The sequence below is a fragment of the Natator depressus genome, chromosome 10 (genome assembly GCF_965152275.1).
Source record: "Natator depressus isolate rNatDep1 chromosome 10, rNatDep2.hap1, whole genome shotgun sequence".
NCBI lineage: Eukaryota > Metazoa > Chordata > Testudines > Cheloniidae > Natator > Natator depressus.
The window spans coordinates 51,176,070-51,184,650 of NC_134243.1; the positions used below are offsets into that span (position 1 = coordinate 51,176,070).

Genomic DNA, 8,581 nt, shown 5'->3' on the forward strand with positions numbered 1-8,581 from the left:
CTGAAAATATTATAGTGCCATTATAAAACCAAAGGTATGTCCTCACCGGGACCTGTGCGTTCAGCTCTGGTCAGCCTATAGCAAAGAGCAGAATTAGAGGAGATTCAGAGATGGGGGATGGAAACAATTAGAGGAATGGAAAGACGGCCATATGACTGGAGAGAGAGTGAGCAGATTGGAACTGTTTATATTAGAAAGGAGATTAGTAAGAGGGGATACAGTTAAGGTATATAATGAACAGTGTAGATAAGGTAAATTGGGCGTTTCTAATTGTCCTCTCTCATATGACAAGGAAAATGAGACATCACAGTGAAAGTGCAAGGTAGCAAATTTAAAACTGATCAAAAGAAATGCTTTTACACAACACAATTAACCTGCAGAACTGATTGCCACCAGGTATCATTCAGGCCAAGGCATTAGTAGGTTTCTAATTAGGATTGAATATTTATGCAAATAATGAGAACATCCACTGCAGCATTAGATAGGACACTTTTTTTTAAAAGGCAGGATACAAACTCTCATGCCTCAAGGTGTAAGTCAGGCACCAGGAAGAAATCTAACCTGTGGGCAAGTATCAGAGGGGTAGCCATGTTAGTCTGTATCCACAAAAATAACAAGGAGTCCGGTGGCACCTTAAAGACTAACAGATTTATTTGAGCATAAGCTTTCATGGGTAAAAATCCCACTTCTTCAGATGCATGAGGGCAAGTTATTCCACAATTGCATGATACAGATTTTCCTACACCTTCCAATGAAACTGCTGGAACTGGCCATCAGAGCCAGAATCCTGGACTAGACAAATCAGTGCTGTCAGCTGGTATGGCATTTCCTGTATTTAGCATTTGCCTTCACATGTGGGTATTTTGCTTTGCAAATCCCCTATCTGTTACAGACACAGTCAAAGCTTCCTGTGTTTATGGAATGTCTGCAGAAACCACTGGCTTTCTGGGCGGGGGAAACTGACCACAAGTGCTGAATGTTCATATATTGTCTCAAAATTCATCTGATACTTGAAAGCAGCCTTTAGGAACTGGAGTTCCCCTCTTCCTTCTCCACTCCACCCCAAGGTGTATTGACTTAAATGTTTGGGGGTTTTATATGGAAGATTTAATCAATTCTTTTTTTAAGAGAAAGAGAAAGGAAAGAAACTGCTTCCAGTAGCAAGATACTTGGTTGTGTCAGCCTTGAACTTTGTGAACTGTTCCCTTCCTGCTTGAATCTCAGGCTGGCATCCCTCCCCTGCTGCATGAACACATGAAAATGCTCAACATTTTTTGTGGGGGAAGCACATTAAAAAACTACTGCCAAAATAATTCAACTAACTCCTTCTGCAGTCCTATGAAAGGAAACCACCCCCCTGGATCAACAGGGACTACGCTTGCCTTATTATCCCAGGTAACCCTACTGTCCCAGATTCTCTCCTCCTGTTCTTGCCCTAATTGGCCAACTGAGAATTCACCTTCCTAGCGTAGGGGAGTTCTTAGAGAAGGAGTAAAGTGGCATAGCCTGGTCCGACACCAAATATCTCTGTACACACAGTGATAAGGGACAGGAATCAGGGGGATGCACCTGTAGTACACCAATTCCCAACTAGCAAGTGGTCCCATGCAGACTATAGCCTGTTGGCATAACTTAGAGAAGCTTCTAAGTGGCTTTAACTGATATCAGTGGGCTGGGCCAGTGCAAATGTCCAATGAGAATCAGAGAGTCATAACTCGCTCCCAGAACTCCTCAACCCCACTCTCCTGTTCTGAGATGCTTGGTAAAAGTGAGATTCTGGGCCAGGGAGCTGGCACCACTTGCATGGGTGAGGTGAGCAGGACTTGACCCAGAGTCAGGAATGTCCCTTACGCTGGCCATTATTTAGTGCAGTATGGTAATGAAGGACTCCAGGATCTTTTTGGAAGCGTGCTCACAAACCAATGGAATTGGCTTAAAAAAATACCTCTTGTGTTTAGCAATAAAAATGGTAACATTTACAGTCCCCAGAGGCTTCCTTCCTTCCATGGGAACAGAAGAACTGTGAGAAAGAGAAGCCTGTGACACTCTTTTCTAGAAGAAAAGCCCTGGTTTGGAGCACTGATCAAGGTATGTTTCAACGTGTTTAAAATCTGTTGTAAATAAATCCAGGTTTGTGGAACTTTAACGGTTGAGGTTTTTGGGGACTTTTACAGACAGATGTAGTCTGCGATTTCTGTGACCTAGCAGGGCAAACTTAATTGTTGTAAATCAGGTTTAAACTGATGAATGAATGTTCACACACAAGATAGCTAAATCGGTTTAACATCACACCTTTGGTTAAACTGTTGCTACTTCTGTGTTTAGATCAAGCACTGTATGAGCCCAGTGTTCCAGGAAAGTGGTCACCATCCCAACACGCTCCCCCACTGCAAGATTGAAAGGGGAGTGAAGGAGCAATGTTGCCAGCCAATTTAATTGAAAATAAAGGAGGAGTGAAAACGGGCAGGTGGCTGGCTTTAAAAGCTTGGCATTGCTAGTGCACTTCTATCTTAGGTACTAAAACAGCCCCCGTTACCATAGTTTAAGAGCATCTCACAGCCTTGATGTATTTAGTCTCACAACATCCGGGTGCAGTAGGACAGTGCTAACAGCCCCATTTTACAGATAAGATACTGAGGCAGAGGAAGGCTAAGTGACTTGCTCAAGGTCATGCAGGAAGACTAAGGTGGAGTCGAACCCAGGTCTCTCAAGTCCTCTACACATGCCTCAATCACTGGACCATCCTTCCTCTTGATCACTGCTCTGTCATTCCTCTTCTTGCTTTCACTACTCCCTTACCGATGTGACAGCTGCAGGAATAGGCCCATAATATAGAAAAATGTGAAAAAATCAGAATAGTAGGTTTACCTTACCATGTTAATAGTTTTAATACAGTGCAGTGGTCTCCCCCTAGAAAAGGTGTTTGAGAGGATTGGACAAAACACTTAGGGAGGGGTTTACAAAGCCATCTATGGAATTTGGACACCAATTTCTATTAAAATTCATGGGAGTTGGGCATCAACTCCCTTAAACAGCTTTTAAAATCTCAGTCTTAACAGAGGGTCGGAAACAAGCCTGTGTTGTGAACAGAAATGATGCACTTTACAGAACTGTTTGGGAATCATTTTTTCATCAAAAATTGCCAATTCCTCAAAATCAAAACTGTTCCTGAAACGGGGTTGGATTCAAGGAATTTCCTCAGTTCAAAAAAATGGCAAGAAAAAAAGTTTCAAAGTTGTTGACATGTTTCGTTTTAATGTTGTCAAAACAAAAGAGTCCAGTGTTCTTGTTCAAAATGACCTGTTTTAAAATTTAAGCTAATCAGACTAAAAAAAGGTGAAACAAAAGGGGGAAAATAAGGTTGAAATTGAAACAAAATGTTTCAGTTGGCCCAAAGGAAAAACATTTTCATTTTCCAAGTGTGAATGTTTTCAAGATTTCAACTTTTTCATCCCAATTTGAGATGGGGAAAAAATTGAAACTTTCAAAACTATTTGTGGGACAGAGAAACCATTTCCCACCCAGGTGTCCTGCTCGATAGACTCTTCATGGTCCAGTAGATATGGCACTGGACTGGGAACAGGAGACCAGGATTCTCCTGGCTGTACAAGGGGCCTGCTGGTGACCTTAGGTAAGTCATTTCACCTCCCTGTACATCTGTTTCTCCTCTCATCTTTTGTCTGCCTTGCATAGGTGCTGGAACTAGGGATGCTGGGGGTGCTGCTGCACCCCCTGGCTTGAAGCAATAATAACTACTCAAACATGGTTTACGCCTTCCGCACCCCCACTATAAAAACTGTTCCAGCACCACTGCTGTCTTGTCCATCTAGGTTGTAAGCTCTTAGGGGCAGGAACTGTCTCTATGTTTTTATATAGCGCCTAGTACAATGCAGCCCTGATCTCTGCAATTCAACAACAAACATGGAAGGTCGGAACTTGCAAAGAGAGATTTAAAAGCAACATTTTGTGTGTCAAAAAGCACCTTCCCTGGCAGAAAAGATAGCAGGAAGAGCTCTGTTGGGCAAGGGAGGAAAAACTCATACAAGTTTTGTACTCATACATGCTATCAACATGGAAAGCTTTCTTAGGCCTGGTCTACACTGGGGGGGGGAGGGGGGGAGGATCAATCTAAGATATGAAACTTCAGCTACGAGAATAGCGTAGTTGAAGTCGACGTATCTTAGATCGACTTAGAATCACTTACTTTGCGTCCTCGCGGCACGGGATCGACGGCCGCCGCTCACCTGTCGACTCCGCTTCCGCCTCTCCCCGTGGTGGAGCTCCGGAGTCGACAGCAGAGCAATCGGGGATTGATTTATCACGTCTACACTAGATGCGATAAATCGATCCCCGATAGATCGATCACTACCAGCCGATCCGGCGGGTAGTGTAGACGTGGCCTTAGGAGAAACTCCTGATGAGCATTGCTGGGGAAGCAGAGATGGCCAAAGACTCTCAGAGCCTTTGGGATGGTTGGAAGTATTGGAGCCCCTTTGGCCGTGCCACCCATTGGGAACAGCCTCCCTATAGCTCTCTCCACTATTAACCATCCCTCATGTGTCAAATCTCAACTGAGAACAGCTTCTCTCCCTTTCCTATATCAAGATAATGGAATAATAGAAATGTAGGAACCTCGCGAGGTCATCTAGTCAACCCCCAGCCTCCCTGCGCTGAGGCACAATTAAGTTTACCTATATCATCCCTGAGTGTTCTTACGATGTTTGTGATGGGCTTTGGGATGCAGTTTGTATGGAAAATGCCACACAAAATCTCTAATAAAAATTCTCTCTTGAGATTGTCACCAACATTCTCCTTATGAACTCAAGCTAGTCCTCAAGAATTCACTTCACTTGCATTGGTGTACCACACACAGCAACTATTTAATTGGGTGCAGCAACACTATGCGGTTTAATTCAGCAGATAAAGAACACATTGTCCAATCAAAACTGCAGGGGAAATTTAGGTAGGCAGAATATACATGCTCACACTGGAACTTAGCCAAAAAACTGGGCTAATGTACCTGCTCTTGCCCATAGTGTCATGGAACCTTTAAAGACAAGTGGCTGGGACTTCAGTTTTATGCCATATCCAAGAGCCCCAGTAACATCACAGTGCCCCCATAACAACAAACTAAGGCATTTTGTTCTGTATTAACAGAGGGAAGAATGTCACTCATTGAATCACCATTTCCTGCAGCATCTGGATTCCAGGCAGTTTAGGGTCTTGTATACACAGGTAGTAGCTAGACTGATGGAAGAATTCTTCCATTGATCTACTGCTGTCTACACTGGGAGTTAGGTTGGCCTAACTACGTCACTTTGGGGTGTGGATTTTTCGCACCCCTGAGTGAGATAGCTGGGTTGACCAATCTTTTTAGTGTACGCCTGGCCTACAAATCACACCAAGTTAGATCAGTTACAGCTCCCTTTGTAGCCAAGTCCCAGGTACTTGGAACCTGGACCACTCCAACTAGGTGTTGATCAATGGGTAAGCTAAGTCATTGTGACTTTAGAGTATTTTGTTTGATTTTTGGCCAAGAATTTCTACTTCCCTCCCCCAATATCAGCTCCTCCACTTCAGCTCCTTGTCATCTCCATTCCATTTCCCACCTACTGCTATTACTGATTGTCCTTTACCACTGGTAGCTATGGTAGGAGTGCTAGAGTGGACAATGCCCCTGCTCTGAGTAGGTTAGACAATACAATGGTAAAAATGCTCAGCCAAGTCAGTCTGAGCTACACTAGCGCTCCCACCATTGGCACCACTGAGAGTAGAATGGATGGGAGTGATTGTGAGAATTATTTTTAGCTGTAAAGCTTGGTGTGTGCAAGGCCTAAGAAACAAACTAGCTTACAGTGGTGCTGTAAGTGAACTAAAAATGCAATTGCTGGTATGTGGAAGAGGGTTATATTGCATTGATCTACAAAAGGGGATGGGGGCTGTTTGGTCAGGACACTCCTGCTAAAACCTTTTAATAATGTTGTAAAGGCACGTGTAGGAGGCGAAAGACTCACTGAAAAAAATCTCTTCTATTAGGTAGGCGTGAAAGCAAGTTTATTAATAAAGGGGAAAAATCAACCCCCTTGGTTTCCAAGTTATTACTTTTTAAAAGGGTATTTTTACTTGTGTCTTTAAATTTTTTCCTTTGGAGTCCAATTATGGTGCCATCTGCTCCTACAGTATATTTGTGAGCTGTGGTTTCCTTTAAAAAGCCACATACACGTATGTATGTACATATGTTAATGTAGTTCCCTATCTCCCCCACCAAAATCAGACTGTGAGATATTTCCAGAAGTCCCCTGCCCTATCTAATTAGCCCTGTCATGCCTGGCTCATTTCTCTGCCACCAGCATTTGCCAGTTCCGGTCAGTCAATAGATACTTACCAGTAGATTACACTGTTGCCACTGTTACAATAATAAAAGAAGGAGGGGGGGAGAAAGGTCACTCTGTGGAGTACTGCCCTTAGTTCCCATGAGATGCAAGGGGCTCTACTGCTCCACATTGTTCTAGGGCCTGATCCTAGCTAAAATACCACATGCAAGTAGCTCTTAACTCCTGCAAAGTGAGAGTCCATGGAACAACGCACAGTAGTAAGGATTGCAGTACTCTGCCACTTGTGCATTAGAAATTACAAAGCGGCAGCTTAGTGGAAGACACATTCTCGTATTATGGAGGCGTATTCCTGTTTGATATCCATTTTTTTGAGATGCTGTACGCTGGCTTTTAAACAAGGGCTCCATACATTAATTGTTCAACTACAGAAGCTAAGCTGAGCCTATCATTACATCCAGGACCGGCTCCAGCTTTTTTGCTGCCCCAAGCGGCAAGGGAGGGGGAAAGCCTGGTTGAGCTGCTGCCAATGTGCCGCTGAAGAGGAAGAGAGGGACTGCAGGGCCCGCTGCCGAACTGCCGCCGAAGACCTGGATGTACCGCCCTGATGACGGACAGAGTGCTGCCCCCTTCTATTGGCCGCCCCAGGCACCTACTTCCTTCGCTGGTGCCTGGAACTGGCCCTGATTACATCATGTGTTGACTGAGAGCAGAAAATGATCCATCTGTATCCAGAATATTTCCCATGAAAAGTTAAAACAAACAAACAAAAAATCAATACAGACTCACCACCTCTGGATAATAGTCCCTTCAAGTGTCATTGATTTACTTTCTTCATTGAACAATGCCTTTCAATAGTAAATATTTGCCTGTTTCTGATTACCTAAACAGAACAATTAAGAACTGTATTGTGAACAGGGGGAGGAGCCAGAGAGACTCCATGAAGTCTGCTGGAAACTTTGCTGTGGCTAATCTATGTTACCTGCAGGGTGCTCAGATACTATGATGACAGGCAGCAGCATAAAACTCTAATGCAGATCCATAGGTTTATTTTAAAATAGCAACTTGTATCCCTTTTATATAACTCCTTCGAGCCACTGTTCCTGTCACACGCTTATTCAGGGCATTCTAGAAAGAATCAGAATAAATAATGACAGGTTTCAGAGTAGCAGCTGTGTTAGTCTGTATCTGCAAAAAGAAAAGGAGTATTTGTGGCACCTTAGAGACTAACAAATTTATTTGAGCATAAACTTTCGTGAGCTACAGTTCACTTATAGATCTTCACACTGTTTTCTCTCCTGGGAAGGCTGCACAGGTGGATGATGACTTGGTGTTCAAACAACAAACTGATACAATCAGCAATTATAGGAAAGATAGTAACAGAACTAGGAGCCAGTTATAGAAGATATTCAAGGTGATAAATTTTTGAGACTTTAATAAGATTATCCCCAGAGAAAGACAAGTCTTGCAGATGAGATTATCCACAATCAGATTATCTCATGATGAGTTCCTACTGTGACAAACCAGTTCTGTAAAATGACTAACAATGGAAGGAGGGGAAGGATTACCAGCATCTGGGAGCTGGGATGGTGCAGTTGAATTTCTCTTTCCAATTTACAAATGTTTCCTTTTAGCTGCAGTAGGGATGGAACCAAGTGATATAATTAGATTCTTCAAGCATCAGTGGGATTTGTTGCCAAACAAATAATCTCTAGTAATCAACACCTTGGTGTTGCAATATGAGAAGTGGAATTGTGATGCCACAATGTGCGAAAGGGCTAACAAGAACATTCATTTCATCACCATTTTCAAGGCTTTTGTAGGGCAAGATTCTGCTCTTGGTTGCCCATCTCTCTCTCTCAGATATTTCTAGGGTGGATCACTGTTGTATCCACGTGCTACCATAATCACTGAATGTAGCAAACTTTCAGCAAGAAAAATGAGTTTGGAATATTCAATATTGTTGTACAGAGACCCATAGATATACCATATTGTAAGTAAAGACAGTCCCCACTCTCAAAGTCTACACTGTCCATGACGTGACATGCTGCTGGAGCAGGTAATAGTCAAGATAGATAGAAGAAAAACACAGTGGAGATCTGCAATGTAGTGCACTATGGATCAGAAAGATTTTGCCTGGAGTCTGAAAGCACTTTGAGATCCTCAGGGATAAAAGTCCCTGCATAAAATATAAGATATTGTTGTTTAAAATAGCAGCCATGGGAACTGCATTCAAAGTTAGAACCCAA

At 43.0% G+C, this 8,581-nt stretch overlaps 1 long non-coding RNA gene across 1 annotated transcript; it reads left to right on the forward strand.

Moving 5' to 3' along the window:
* Positions 1 to 1,256: 1,256 nt before the first annotated feature.
* LOC141995185 (uncharacterized) lies at positions 1,257 to 7,097 on the forward strand. The gene is made up of 4 exons (XR_012641267.1): positions 1,257 to 1,395; positions 1,983 to 2,088; positions 3,526 to 3,631; positions 6,794 to 7,097. It is a non-coding gene; the product is annotated as an uncharacterized LOC141995185 (long non-coding RNA).
* The last annotated feature ends 1,484 nt before the right edge of the window (positions 7,098 to 8,581 follow it).